The 14366-nt window shown below is 41.6% G+C and overlaps 1 protein-coding gene across 1 annotated transcript in view; it reads right to left on the reverse strand.

Annotated features, from left to right (window-relative positions):
* Nucleotides 1-11553: 11553 nt before the first annotated feature.
* NDFIP2 (Nedd4 family interacting protein 2) overlaps nt 11554-14366 on the reverse strand; it is a 99601-nt gene continuing 96788 nt past the window's right edge. Inside the window, exon 8 of the mRNA XM_029073692.2 lies at nt 11554-13109. The gene's annotated coding sequence lies outside the window, so the exon portion shown is untranslated. The remainder of the gene's footprint in view (nt 13110-14366) is intronic.

Below are 14366 nucleotides of genomic sequence, written 5' to 3' on the forward strand. Positions count from 1 at the left end.
GGATGGGAAGGGAGAGGTGGAGGAGCAGAGGGAAAAGGGGAAAATGAGGCTTTAGCTGCGGAGAGGTAAAGGGGGGATGGCAGAGGGAGTAGAGGGGGAAGAGGAGCTCAGTCTGGGAAGGCCTCTTGGAGGAGGTGATTTTTAAGTAAGGTTTTGAAGAGGGAAAGAGAATCAGTTTGGCGGAGGTGAGGAGGGAGGGCGTTCCAGGACCGCGGGAGGACGTGACCCAACTAATCAGGTTGGACAGAGTCCATTTCACACATGGGGCTCACAGTCTTAATCCCCATTTTACAGATGAGGTAACTGAGGCCCAGAGAAGTGAAATGACTTGCCCAAGATCCCACAGCAGACATGTGGTGGAGCCAGGATTAGAACCCAGGTCCTTCTGACTTCCAGGACCATGCTTTAACCACTAGGCCGTGCTCCTTCTTTGGCCATGCTGCTTCTCTGTGCATCCATTTCTCCATCTGTAAAATGGGGATAATGATGCCTCCCTCAGACGGATACTGTTAGGTCCAAATCAGATAACTGATGCAAATTTAATTTTTCTAAAGAGTTCCAAAGCAAAGTACAATACTATTATCATTAAGAACTAGAAATCTTCACCTCCCTCAGCCCATTCCCTATGCCATTTGAGAAGCTTGTGCAGAGCAGGAAGTAAAATTTACATCTCTGTTTAGAGTACAAAACAGAAATGTTCTTAAAGAGGATATATCACAGCTCCAGAATTTTAATACATGAAGAACTTCATTCACTCTTAGTTGCTACAATTGTATGACATGACTGATTTGTATACTACTTAGTTTAATATAATTTTTGACAAGGTTTGGAATAAAATAGACAGGCTGTTTAGTTACGGAATGGTTGCTAATAAACTCCTGGGGATAGATTTAATGTTATGACAGGAATATAAGGAAGATGTATGATATATATTTATTTCCGGTATAGGGTTTTCCCTTGAAAAAACCTCACATACTGTTCACGTGCTACATGCCAACAAAGACCAGTTGGCCTGAAAAATATATATAACAACTGAAACAACTGATTTACATGCAGGCAAAAGGAAAAAAAAAAAAGTATACTTTGCCAAACAGAACGGGAATGGACCAGATATGTGCATGAATGTTGCTCGGAAAACACTTTGTCAAGAGTTGACAACATATTTTAATTAAAATTAATTTTTTAAAAACTATTTTTTTTTTAGTTTAGCCTGGACAAAATGAATGCTGGAAAATTAAATATGGATATCTTGCAGTTCAACAAAACATGCAATGAGCACTGTGGTATGCCGAATAACATTAACTCCAGTAAAATTTTTAAAAAAAGGTAAATAGGACTTCATTTAAAAGACTGTGACTTACTAGGCTTGAAAAATATTTAAAAGTACCATCAAAAATTTCATTTCATATGATTATGCTTACAGTACCTCACCTACCCATTTGATAATGGGGAAAAAAACCAAAAATACTAAGAGTAATACACACTGATCAGCCTAAAATCTAACTATAATTAAAGGAGAATACCCACTGAAATGTATGCAGCCATGCCTCTGAGAAGATCACCGATGTGAATTCTGTTGGTTTTAATTTTCTGCACCCTCCATAATGGGTATTTTTTTGAAATTATGAGTCAAAAGGATTTTCACTGGTCTATCCCACAATTCCTGGAGGGGAATGAGCATCAGTGGCCAAAACATACATACATATATATATATTTATAGTCAGGGAATATGTCTGCTTATTGTTGTATGGCACTCTCCCAAGCGCATAGTACAGTGCTCTGCATACAGTAAGCACTCAATAAATATGATACAATGAATGAATAGTACCATTATTGTGGGGGTCAGATTTTTTTTAAATTTTTCTTGACAAATTCTTACTAATCAAAGTCCCACGACAGTATTAATGTTAATTAATAGGGCTACTCTTAATCCTGCACCTACCAGAATGTGAGCCCTTTTGAGGGTAGGGTTTGTGTCTCCTTACTCTATGATACTCTCCCAAGTGTTCTGCACACAGCAAGCACTTAGACTGATGAGAAGCAGCGTGGCTCGATGGAAAAAGCACGGGCTTGGGAGTCAGAGGTCATGGGTTCAAATCCCAGCTCCCCCACTTGTCAGTTGTGTGACTGTGGGCAAGTCACTTAACTTCTCTGTGCCTCAGTTACCTCATCTGTAAAATGGAGATGAAGACTGTGAGCCTCACGTGGGACAACCTGATTACCCTGTGTCTATCCCAGTGCTTAGAACAGTGCTCTGCACGTAGTAAGTGCTTAACAAATACATTATTATTCTACCAATTGTCTCTTACCTTCCCACTCTCTTTTCCTGCTACACCTTAGGCTTTTGCTAGTTACTCCTTTTGTTCCCTCTTAACCATACCTCACTCTCCACTCTCCCATCTCCAACACAATTTCCCCTGCTGGTACTTCCTGACAACCTAAATCTAACAAACCCTAACCCTCCTCACCTTAACACCCTTCTCAAAAAACAAAAACAAAATAAAACAAACAAAAAAACTCTTCCAGAGGTCATATCCTGATTAGTTCTCACTTTTCTTGTCATGTCAATAGCCACTGTTCATGTGTATATTGGTTTATTTATTCCACTTATTTACTCAGTTGTTTATTGATAGTTCAGCTTACTTTTTTACCACTTGTAACTAGGTTTCCCTTTCATTCCCATTGTATGTTAACCATCTCTTTCTGATTGTCTCCCTCCAGTATATTGTAAATTCCTTCCAAGTAAGGACTTGTGGTATACTTTGCCAAGTACAGTACACTGACCACAGCTGGTCTTCAACAAATAAAAATCATCTCATCAGCAGTATTCTTTTTATTTAGTTACTGCTGCAATGTTTTTATGCATCCTTAATTTATAGAATACTCACATTATATCAGTTTTGAAAGGGCTCTCTTTTTTTCCATCAAGAAGGCAATATATCATTTTTCCTTCTAAGTTTTCCCAGATTCAATACCCTGAGAAAAAGAAACTCCAGTCAAAAGTTCCAAAAAATGCAGTATGCTAGCGAATTGCATAATGAATTAAATAATTCACTGTTGATTCACTCAAAATACAAAAGGTAAATGGGTTGTCAGGGAAATGAGAGGCATCTTATTCTCCTACCCACTTCATATTAGGAAAAAAACCCAAAACAAATCAAAATTAGTCTAGGAGCAGATAGATTCCATCAAAAGGACAATCAGGACCTTCACACTCTTGACTTTTCCTCTTTTGCCCATACTCAGTCCAGAGACAGCCAAACAGAAAACAAAACACCTAGACACAACGGACAAATACCATACATAATTTGGCATCTGTATTTCAGCGGTGGCAATCGTTCCTAGTGACAACAGCAGCTGACAGATGCTAAAGCTGAAAGGAACGGGTTCAGAGGGATACTTCGGACAAAACCCCAAATAAGGAGCCATCAAGTTGAACGTTTGTGTGTGTCAAATTGCATTACAAGTTATCTTTAAAACAGATTGCACTTGGCCCTCAGCCACCAGGAGAATCCATTTAATATCTGTAAGGCATGGCTGAATACGAACCTCGGACTCAGTGAGAAAGATGCCGGCTGTGTGGCAAATCACACAACTTCAGGCTTGACTAAATTTTATTTCAGACACTCTTGCAGTGGCCAGGAAAGGACACAGAACATCACCACCACCTAAACCCTTATTTAAATAGACATAACCACCGTCCCTCAAATTAAAAAAAAAAAACAACTAGAAACACATACCTCTAGTTGTTTCTTTAAAAGCCATTATCTGACCCAAAACATTCTGAGGCAAATTTCATTTCCCTTTCCCATAATTTTGTAAAGTTCTAGTCTCGCGCCAGTAAAAACTGCTGAAGTATGATCTTCCTTAACAACAGTAATGGTGGCATTGTTGCAGAAACATTAAAGTTTAAAAGAGCGTCATAATTTACAAAGCATAACCAGCTGAGGGCTGTGAAACTCTCTTGGGGTATTTGTGGGTTTTTATCTCTTCCTGATCTCTTTTTTATCCCAAAGTCACTACTTACCCAATATTTGCGGATGCTCAGTATGGAAGAAAAATACAAGCTACACTTCTTTTGTAAATAAGATGAGCTAGGCTGTTGGGTGGCTTGAGCCGAGTTTATAATCTGAAAGCATCTTAACCTAGATTCCATAGCTAGTTTGGAATTTATTCTTTTTTTTATAATCAAGAAAGAAAACATTTGGGCCAACCTTTGGTCTTTCATTTTGAAATATATTCTATAACAATATCAAAGGTCAAAGTAAAGCTTTACTATCTTTCTTAATAGTTCCACTTTTTCCTAAGGCTGTAGACACAAAACAGACCTAAATGTCAGGCTTAGCAAAAAATACAAGGGTCAGAAATATGAATCGATATTAACATTATTACTCTATTCTACCTATGGAACAATGACCTCTACTGGTAGCACCACGCATCATAATAGGTCAGCTCTATCCACTACCCTCTTCTGCCTATTGTAGATACAATAAAGAGCCTAATAAATGACAATTTTCTGTTTGAAATGCCAATCTGGGACCAGAACTATTCTCGTTTGTGAAATCAGCATTTCCTTGCCCAGTCCAACGAGGTAAAAATGACATATCTGCTGACTACATTTTGACCTACTTCTGGTAATTCCTCTTTGGGTTAGCAAGAGCTACTGCTCTAGTTTGTCACTGTTTTCATAGACTTCTTTTTGACACACCTATCCACCAATGTTTCTCACATTGGGGTCTGGGGACCATGCTCTCCAGCTTCATATCCGACAGACAATTTCCCTCCCTGTCTTCAAAACCTTACATCTCTTCTAAGAGGCCTTTGCTGATTAAGCCCTCTGTTCCTTTTTTCCCCACTCCCTTCTGTGCCTCCCTGATTTGCTCCTTTTACTCATTCCCCCAGCACTTGATACCTATCTGTAATTGACTTATATTAATATCTGCCTCCTCCTCTAGACTGTGAGCTCATTGTGGAAAGGGAACATGTCTACCAATTCTGTTGTAGGTTCGAATCCTGGCTCTGCCACTTGTCAGCTGTGTGACTGTGGGCAAGTCACTTAACTTCTCTGTGCCTCAGTTACCTCATCTGTAAAATGGAGATTAATGGTGAGCCTCACGTGGGATAACCTGATTACCCTGTATCTACCCCAGCAGTTAGAACAGTGCTCTGCACATAGTAAGCACTTAGCAAATACCAACATTATTATTACTCTCCCAAGCACTCAGTACTCTGCACATGGAAGCATTCAATAAATCAAATTGATCGATTGATCCAAACTGCTGCTGAGTGACAGCATCAAATTATGGAATCTATGGGAAGCAGCATGGCCTAGCAGAAAGACCACAGCTCCCTGGAACTCCCAGCTCCATTTGCCTGCTGCATGACCTTGGACAAGTCACTCCACTTCTTCGTGCCTCAGTTTTTTCCTCTGTACAACAGTGATTAACTCCCTGCCCTACCTCCTTCTTAGACTGTGATCCCCACATAGGGAAGGGACTGTGTAGGACTTTATTACCTTGTACTTACCCCAGGGCATAGGAGAATGCTTGACATATAGTAAGTGCTTATCAAACACAATTATTATCATTATATTGTTATTATTACGACTATTTTGGGCAGCTGATTTCCCCTCCTGGACTCTCTCCCAATACAGTACCAGTTGCAATGCCATGAGGAAGATGAACAAGGTACTTTGCTTTTGAAAGAGTATAATACAAGAAGACTATCCTAGAATAAAAGGCATTTACAACCAGTCACATTTACTGATCACTTACTATGTGAAGAGCACTTAAGAGAACGGGCCTGGGAGTAAGAGGATGTGGGTTCTAATCCCATCTCTGCCACTTGTCTGCTGTGTGACCTTGGGCAAGCCACTTAACTTCTCTGTGCCTCAGTTACTTCATCTGTAAAATGGGGATTTAGACTATGAACCCCACGTAGGACAACCTGACTACATTGTATTTACCTCAGTGCTTAGAACGGTACTTGGCACGGAGTAAGCACTTAACAAACACCATCATTATTATTAAGCACTTGGGAGAATAGAACAGAATTAATAGACATGGTCCCTGCCCATAGTGAGCTTACAGTCTAGAGGGGAAGATAGACAGTAATATAATTTATAATATATAAAGTTATATACATGTGGGGTTGGGGGTGGAGCAAATATCAAATGTCCAAAGGTCACAGATCCAAGTACATAGATGACAGCGAAGGGAGAGCAAGCCAGGGAAAAGAGGGCTTAATTTAGGAAGGACTCTTGGAGAAGATGAGACTTAAGGAAGATTTGAATATGGAGAGAATGGGAGTCTGGTGACTATGGAGGGAGAGGGAGTTCCTAGTTAGTGGGAGGATGTGGGAAAGGTGCTGGTGGCCAGGTAGTCGAGATCGGGCAAAGTGAGTAAACTGGTGCTAGAGGAGCGGAGCGTGTGGGCGGGGGCATAGTGGATAGAGCACGGACCTGGGAGTCAGAAGGTCATGGGTTCTAATCCCAGCTTTGCCACTTGTTTGCTGTGTAATCTTGGGCAAGTCACTTCACTTCTCTGGGCCTCAGTTACGTCATATGTAAAATGGCAATTCAGATTTGTGAGCCTCATGTGGGAAAGGGATTGTATCCAACTGGATAAACATGTATCTATACCAGTGCTTAGAAGAGTGATTGACACATATTAAGTGCATAGCAAATACCACCATCATCATTGTTACTGGAGAAGCAGCATGGCGTAGTGGATAGAACATAGGGCTGGGAGTCAGAAGGTCATGGGTTCTAATTCCAGATCCACCACTGTCTGCTGCATGACTTGCCCAAGGTCATTTCATTTCCTCTGTGTTTCAGTTCCCTCATCTGTAAAATGGGGATCTAGACTGTAAGCCCCATGTGGAATAGAGACTCTGTCCATCCCGATTTGCTTGCATCCAACCCCAGAGCCTAGTACACATAATAAGTTTTTAACAAATACCATAATAATAGAATGGGGCAAGCTGATTGAGTGCTTTAAGGCCAATAGCAAGGAGTTTCTCTTTGATGGGGAGGTGGATGGGTAGCCACTGGAGGTTCTTGAGGAGTGGGGAGACATGGACTGAACATTTTTGTTGAGGTGAAGGGGGGGCAGAGGGAAATAATGAATTGGAGTAGGGAGAGACAGGAGACTGGGAATTCAGCAAGGAGGCAGGTGCAGTAGTCAAGGTGGAATAGAAGGGCTTGGATCAGCATGGCAGCAGTTTGAATGGAGAAGAAAGGGTGGATTTTAGCAATATTGTGATGGTAGAACTGACAGGATTTGGTGCCAGATCAAATACATGGGTAGAATGAGAGAGACGAGTTGAGGACAAAGCCAAGGTTAAGGGCTTGTGAAGTAGGGAGGATAGTGGCTTTGTCTAGATGATGGGAAAGAGATTGATTGGGAGGACAGGGTTTGGGTGGGAAGATAAGGAGTTCAGCTTTGGAAGTATTTTATTTGAGGTGTCGGCGGGACATCCAAGTAGAGATGTCTTGAAGGCAGGAGGAAATCAGAGATTTCAGGGAAGGAGAGGGGTCAGGGCTGGAGATGTTAATTTGGGAATCATCTGCATAGAGATGGTAATTGAAACCATGGGAGTGAATGAGTTCTTCAAGGGAGTGGGTGTAGAGGGAGAGCAGAAAGAGACCTAGAAGTGAGCCTTGAGATTCCTACTGTCAGCGGGTGGGAGGCAGAGGAGGCAGCAGAAGAGACTGAGGAGTGGTCAGAGAGATAGGAGGAGAACCAAGGGAGAATAGTGTCAGTGAATCCAGGGTTGGATAAAGTTTCCAGGAGAAGGGGGTTGTCCACAGTGTCAGAGGTAGCTGAGGGGTCTAGGAGGATTAGGATGGAGTAGAGGCTATAGCATTTGGCAAAGAGGTCATTGGTCACCTTGAAGAGGGCAGCTTCTGTGGAGTGTAGAAGATGGAAGCCAAATTGGAGAAGTTCTAGGAGAGAATTTATAAGCCACCACTTTCTCATTTCTCAGCATTCCATTCTCATTTCCCAACAATCGTTCAAAATGAGAAGCAGTGTGGCCTAGTAGAAAGTAGAGAGACCTAGGAGTCAGAAAGAATTGAGCTCTAATATTGGCTATGCCAATTGCTTGCCGTGATCTTGGTCAAGCCACTTCTTCATGCCTCAGTTTCCTCAACTGTCAGGGATGCCTATTTTCCCTCCTACTTAGACTGTGAGTCCCATGCAGGACAGGGACAATGTCTAATTAGCCTAATTAACCTGTACCTATCCTGGCACTCAGAACAGTAATTTGACACATACTAAGTGCTTAGCTTCAGGTGCCTTTGAACCACTTCACCTTTTCTGGTCAGGGGGTCTTCCACCCTAAAATTGAAAATAGTCTTTTGAATGGAATTCTTTCCACGGTGAGCTGCCCTCCAAACTTAGTAGGAGACAAGGAAGAGGAATGAAAAATGAGACGATTTATTTTGGGGGCCACTGTAAAAACTCCTCTCTTCTCTGACAAGTATCATGATCTCATTTTAAAGTAGTCTTAAAAACAAGATGTAGTAGCAGTGCGGCCTGGGGGACAGAGCACTGGCCTGGGAATGAGAAGGGCCTGGGTTCTAATAATGGTTTTGCCACTTGTCTGCTGTGTGACCTTAGGCAAGTCACTTAACTTCTGTGCCTTGGATTAAGGCTATGAATCCCATATGAGGCAGGAACTCTGTCCAATCTGATTAATTTGCTGAGAACCCCACTGCTGAGAACAGTGCTTGGTACATAGTAAGTGCTTAATAAGTACCATAATTATTTTTATTTACTGAGCACCCACTTGATCTGGTTCACTGTACTAAATGCTTGGGAAATTCAGAAAGAGTACACAACTGGTTCATGCTGTGTAGCCCACAGAAAAACGAAATATGGAATTAGCTCAGTCAATCGTATTTACTGAGAGCTTACTGTGTGCAGAGAACTGTACTAAGCACTTGGGAAAGAACAATATAAGAGTGGGTAGACACTTTTTGCTTTTGTTTTTGTTTTACGGTGTCCGTTAAGTACCTACTCTGTGCCAGGCACTGTACTAAGTGCTGGGGTAGATATAAACTAATCTAGTTGGACACATCTCATGTCTCACATGGGGCTCACAGTCTTAATCCTCTTTTTATAGATGAGGTGACTGAAGCACAGAAGTGAATTGCCTAAGTTCACACAGCAGACAAGCAGCAGAGCAGGATTAATCAACTGATCGTATTTATTGAGCACTTACTGTGAGCATAGCACTGCACTAGCACTTGGGAGAGTACACTATAACAGAGTTGATAGACAGATGCCCTGCCCTCAAGATTACCTAGAGGGAGAAACAGACATTAATATAAATAAATTAATAAATTACAGATATATAAACAAATGCTATGGGGCTGAGGTGCGGGAAATAAAGCGTGCAAATGCAACTTCACAGGTGACGCAGAAGGGAGTGGGAGAAGAGGAAATGAGGGCTTGGTCAGGGAAGGCCTTCAGGTAAGGCTTTTGAAGAGGGGGAGAGTGGTAGTCTGTCACATACGAAGAGGTAGGGTGTTCCAGGTCAGAGGCAGGACGTGGGCGAGAGGATGGCAGCGAGAAAGATGAGATTGAAGTACAGTGACTAGGTTGTCATCAGAGGAGTGAAGTGCGCAGGGTTGGTTGTGGTAGGAAAGTGGCAAGGTAAGGTAGGAGTGGGTAAGGAATTAGAACCCAGGTCCTTCTGACTTCCAGGCCTGTGCTCTATCCACTATGCCTCACTGCTTCTCCGCCCTCTGGTGAAGATTGATTGCTAACTTTTTGAATTCCTGTCCTCCACGTGCACATTCAAGAGTGAAATGAAGGCAACTGAGGGAAAAAAGTTAAAAAGTAAGGAAAGTATGCACTTAGTAGAGTGCTTCAAGAGCTTACTACAGTGCTTTGCACACAGTAAGCACTCAATAAATATGATTGAAAAGCAATTTTTCCCAAAATGTGGCATTCTCTTTTGCAAATGTGTTTTTTTTTCTTTTTTACAAAGCTATGGAACTCTGTTTCTCAAAGTAAATGATCAGGGTAACAAAATCTCACATATTCTGAAGTCGACTAGGACTTCACTATCTGCATATTTGGCATTTTTCCAATTGATAAAGTATAGATAGATATAAGGTTTACTGATGCAAGGGATGGAGTTAGTTTGGAAAGTCTATTATGGGGCTGGCATTACAAGCCCAGCACTGATGTACTGATGACATAGACTGTAGGTTCATTGTGGGCAGGGAATGTGTCCACTTATTGCTGTACATACACTCCCAAGCACTTAGTACAGTGCTCTGAACACAGTAAGCACTCCATAAGTACGACTGACTGCCTGATTGATGACAAAGCTAGATGGTGAAAGCCCATTATTCAAAGCCAGGTCTAAAAATAAAACCCAAAGTATCAAATTATTCTACAAACACCAGTATTCAGAAAAGTAGAACTACTTCCTTCTAACGGTGTAAATGGTGAAAATCATTTTGCAGAAGAAAACTATCAAGCAGGGATTTTTCTGATTCAAGTCCACGATGTTGAATTACAGTGGAAAGTTTCCCGGAATTTTTATTCCGGGAAGTTTTAACTTCCAAACCCATCTGGGTTCATTTGAAAACTGTTTCTGGTTCCCCTTGTCCTGACACCACACGGTTTTTGGTTTCCAAGCTTGAAGGCAGAGGGCAAAGCTGACCAGGTGTTCCCAGAATATAGAGACAGCTGCCCCTCTCCAAGCCCACAGGAAATAGCAAGGGAAGTACGCCGCATTTGATACATCTGGAAGAGATTGTTGGGTCTTTGAAAATAACATCCCAATTCCCTTGTTCCTGCTGATGAGATTTCAGTCTACCACAACACTGCATCACCGGGGGGGGGGGGGGGGGGGGTGTATTAGATAACATCCACTTTAAATTAACATCCACACTTAACCCCATATAGTCCTCTATATCAGAACAAAGGGGCAAATTTTGCTGGTCAATGGGAAATGACATAGCCTCCTTCAGAAAGTGGTGCAGTAGCGGGAAGAAAAATACTAGTCTAAAGCTGACCTTCAGTAAAAAGAGATGTCTGCTGGCAGAGCAAGTCATTATAAGTGATCGACCGTTGGAACTACATTTACAAATAATCAGAGTAGAAAGCCAACTGTCCAAATGAATCAAACGAGGGACAATTCAGGTATTAGGTAGGGAGTTTGAATTTTTTTTTTTTTAAGTCACATTTATCAATCTTAGGTGGGCCCCTGAAAAACTAACCTTAGGCTAGATGATCTGTCCTCTGCACACTTGAGGACTGGATAATCATCTTTCCGCTGAACATACGAGAAACAATTCTACTCTAATAGGAAACGAGCCCAAATACAGGCAACAAGGGAAAGAAGTAGCTCGCTTCAAATTTCTTAAATGGCTATTAGAATTAGTCCCTTAGGAATTAAACAACTCAGGTAATGACTTTTAGTTAATACTGACCCACTGATATTTTATCTGAGACACTGTAGCTCTAAACTTACACAAGAAAGCTTCAAAGAGGAACAAACAAATTATGGAAAAAAAAACCAAAACAAAGAGTCTCAATTAGCAAAACAAAACCATATGTTTTATTTGCTAACCATAAAGACAATGAGTAAAGCATAGGAAAAAATTCAGATGACATTCAGAAGAGCTTGCAAATTAACTGTTCAAAAGTAATGACTGTTTTTCTCAGAAATGGAGGCCATTTGCCCCTGAATTACTTTTAATCAGTTGCAAAGACTTAAAATAAAATGAACAATCTTACCATTTCTGCATTTCACATAGCTCTAATACTGAAGCGACAGTCTCCTTAACTTCATTATTAATTGAAAACTAAGGATCAAGTTGAAAAAATTAAAAATGAATGAGGAGTAAATGGCTTTGCCAAGGTGCCAACATGTTGGAGACTGCATGTTTTGGGGTCTGGCTTCCAGTTGTGATGAAGGTTGCGGCGACCTATTGTATCCAGGTAGCAAACACAGCCCCCAAGTGATTCCCACCACCCCAAACAGACTTCACATGCTCCAAAATGAGAGATGATTTCCTCAACGGTTAATCCCCCTTCTTCGGAAAAGCAAGCAGCTATTAATAGTGCAGATCGTTACTTGTTAGCTGAACTTCAAAAATGAGAGTAATCACCTAAAGAAAAGTGCCTATTTCTAAAATGACTTCCAAACCCACCTTAGGAGATGCACCTTTTTTTTTCCCCAAAGACTGAACCCTAAATGAGTTAATCGGACAGATGAGTTTTATTCAAAAAATGCCTTAAATAAAACAAATGTGATAATAGCTAAAACGAGTCCCGTTTCAAGGTGGCCGAACAACGTGACAAACCGAGTTCTTTGTTCCGACACCACTGAAACCTGAAGGAAAATGTTCCACTTGAAGGACATCTGGTACTCTGGCCCTCTCGCAGAAATCACTCCTAAGGCAATCTATTCCTTTGATATCCAAATTGTTAAAAAATATATATTATCCGTATTAAGAGTGAACTTAATTTAAAATGAATGAGTAAATACTTGGACACAATCCCTAAGACGGTGACTCAGACACTAATTTATACAGGGCTATTTACAGAGGGAAAGAATTTTAGCAGTGGAAGCGGTGCCTTGATCAAAATTTGACAAGACCCTTCAAATACTAAGCACATCAGGCTTCAGTTACATTTTTTTTTAACGATGTATACCGTAATGTAGCCGGTCCACCTAAGGTCCCAAACTGGCCGAGCTAAATAATTAGAGAGATTTCATTTTTATTTAGCTAAACTTCCGATCAATCAGTCAGTGGTACATGCAATCTACAAGACGAGTTTCCATCTAAGTCTTTGTTACCTCAAAACACTGATTTAACCAGGTCTGACAGCACTTTAACCGATATCAATCGAAAGGTCTGTTACTTGTCAATTCCCTATTTTAATATTAGCACATATGCCAATGTGCATATGAAGGTAATACTCGTTATACATATTTAATAGAGGACCCGGTGATAGTACTGAAAAGCTTTGTCTTTGTCTTCGCTGATTTTTCTTCTCTGTTAAGCAGTCTTCTATTAAGTTGGGAGTTTTACCCATCATCTGGAAATTTCACATTGGAAAGGAATGTCTGGTGGATGCAGCCTAGACATAAAGAAAGAATTAGAATTGAGAACTGGCATCAACCTAAGTGACAATGAAAACGACCTAATTTTACAGGCATTTAAGAATCAAGTGGTATTTTCCTCCCAAGCAAAGGCAACCACTTCCCCTTCAAAAGGATTAGAAAAAAGAAATTCTACCATCAACTTTTTCACAGTGAGGCATTATCCAGGATGTATTTTAAAAACTCATTTTGCCAGATCAGGGCATTGGGGATGGCAGGAGAAAAGTGGGAGTATCTGCCATAGGAGCAGTAGGGAAAGGGGTGCAGAAAGGGACCACCACCTTCAAGAAGCAGCGTGGCCTACTGGACAGAGCCCGGGCCTGGGAGTCAGAGGGACTTGGGTTCTAATCCCAGCTCTGCCACTTGTCTGCTGTGGGATCTTGGACAAGTCACTTCACCTCTCTGGGCCTGTTACCTCAACTGAAAAATGGAGATTAAGTCTGGGAGTACAATGTGGGACAGGGACTGTGTCCAACCCAATCACCTTGTATATCCCCCAGCACTTAGTACAGTGCCTGGAACAAAGTAAACACTTAACAAATACCACAATTATTATTATTTGGTATCTCCATAGCAGAGTTTCCACCTTCAGCTCCTGCCGGTATTCCCTTTCCCTCCTACCATGCTCCTGGTCCCTAGGACTGTAAGCCCGTCAAACGGCAGGGACTGTCTCTATCTGTTGCCGACTTGTTCATCCCAAGCGCTTAGTAGAGTGCTCTGCACATAGTAAGCGCTCAATAAATACTATTGAATAGGACTGCCTCACAAGGAGGACCTGTGGCTCTATCTTCCCTGGGTTCCAGTGAGACCTTCAGGATTGGGATCCTAGATCAGCAGAGCACCTCATGGGCACTGTCCTTGGTCTGTATCAGCTCCCAAGCCCACTGCTCGCCCCCTCAGCCACTCTGGGGGCACTTCCAGTCAGTCGTACTTATTGAGTGCTTACGGTGTGCAGAGCACTGTACTAAGCGCTTGGGAGAGTACAATCCAACAATAAATGGACACATTCCTTTCCACAATGAGCTTACAGCCTAGAGAGGGAGATAGACATTAATGTGACCCGTCAGCGGTGGTGGAAACTAGCTCGCTGTGGACCAGGGACATGTCTGCCAAATCTGTTGTAGCGTACTCTCCCAAGTGCTTAGTACACAGTCAGTGCTCAATATATACCATTGATGCCTTCACCAACTAGCACTAAACCTGCCCAATGGAGATTTGGTTTTCTGTCCTTTAAG

This window comes from Ornithorhynchus anatinus, chromosome 10 (assembly GCF_004115215.2).
Source record: "Ornithorhynchus anatinus isolate Pmale09 chromosome 10, mOrnAna1.pri.v4, whole genome shotgun sequence".
Taxonomy (NCBI): Eukaryota; Metazoa; Chordata; class Mammalia; order Monotremata; family Ornithorhynchidae; genus Ornithorhynchus; species Ornithorhynchus anatinus.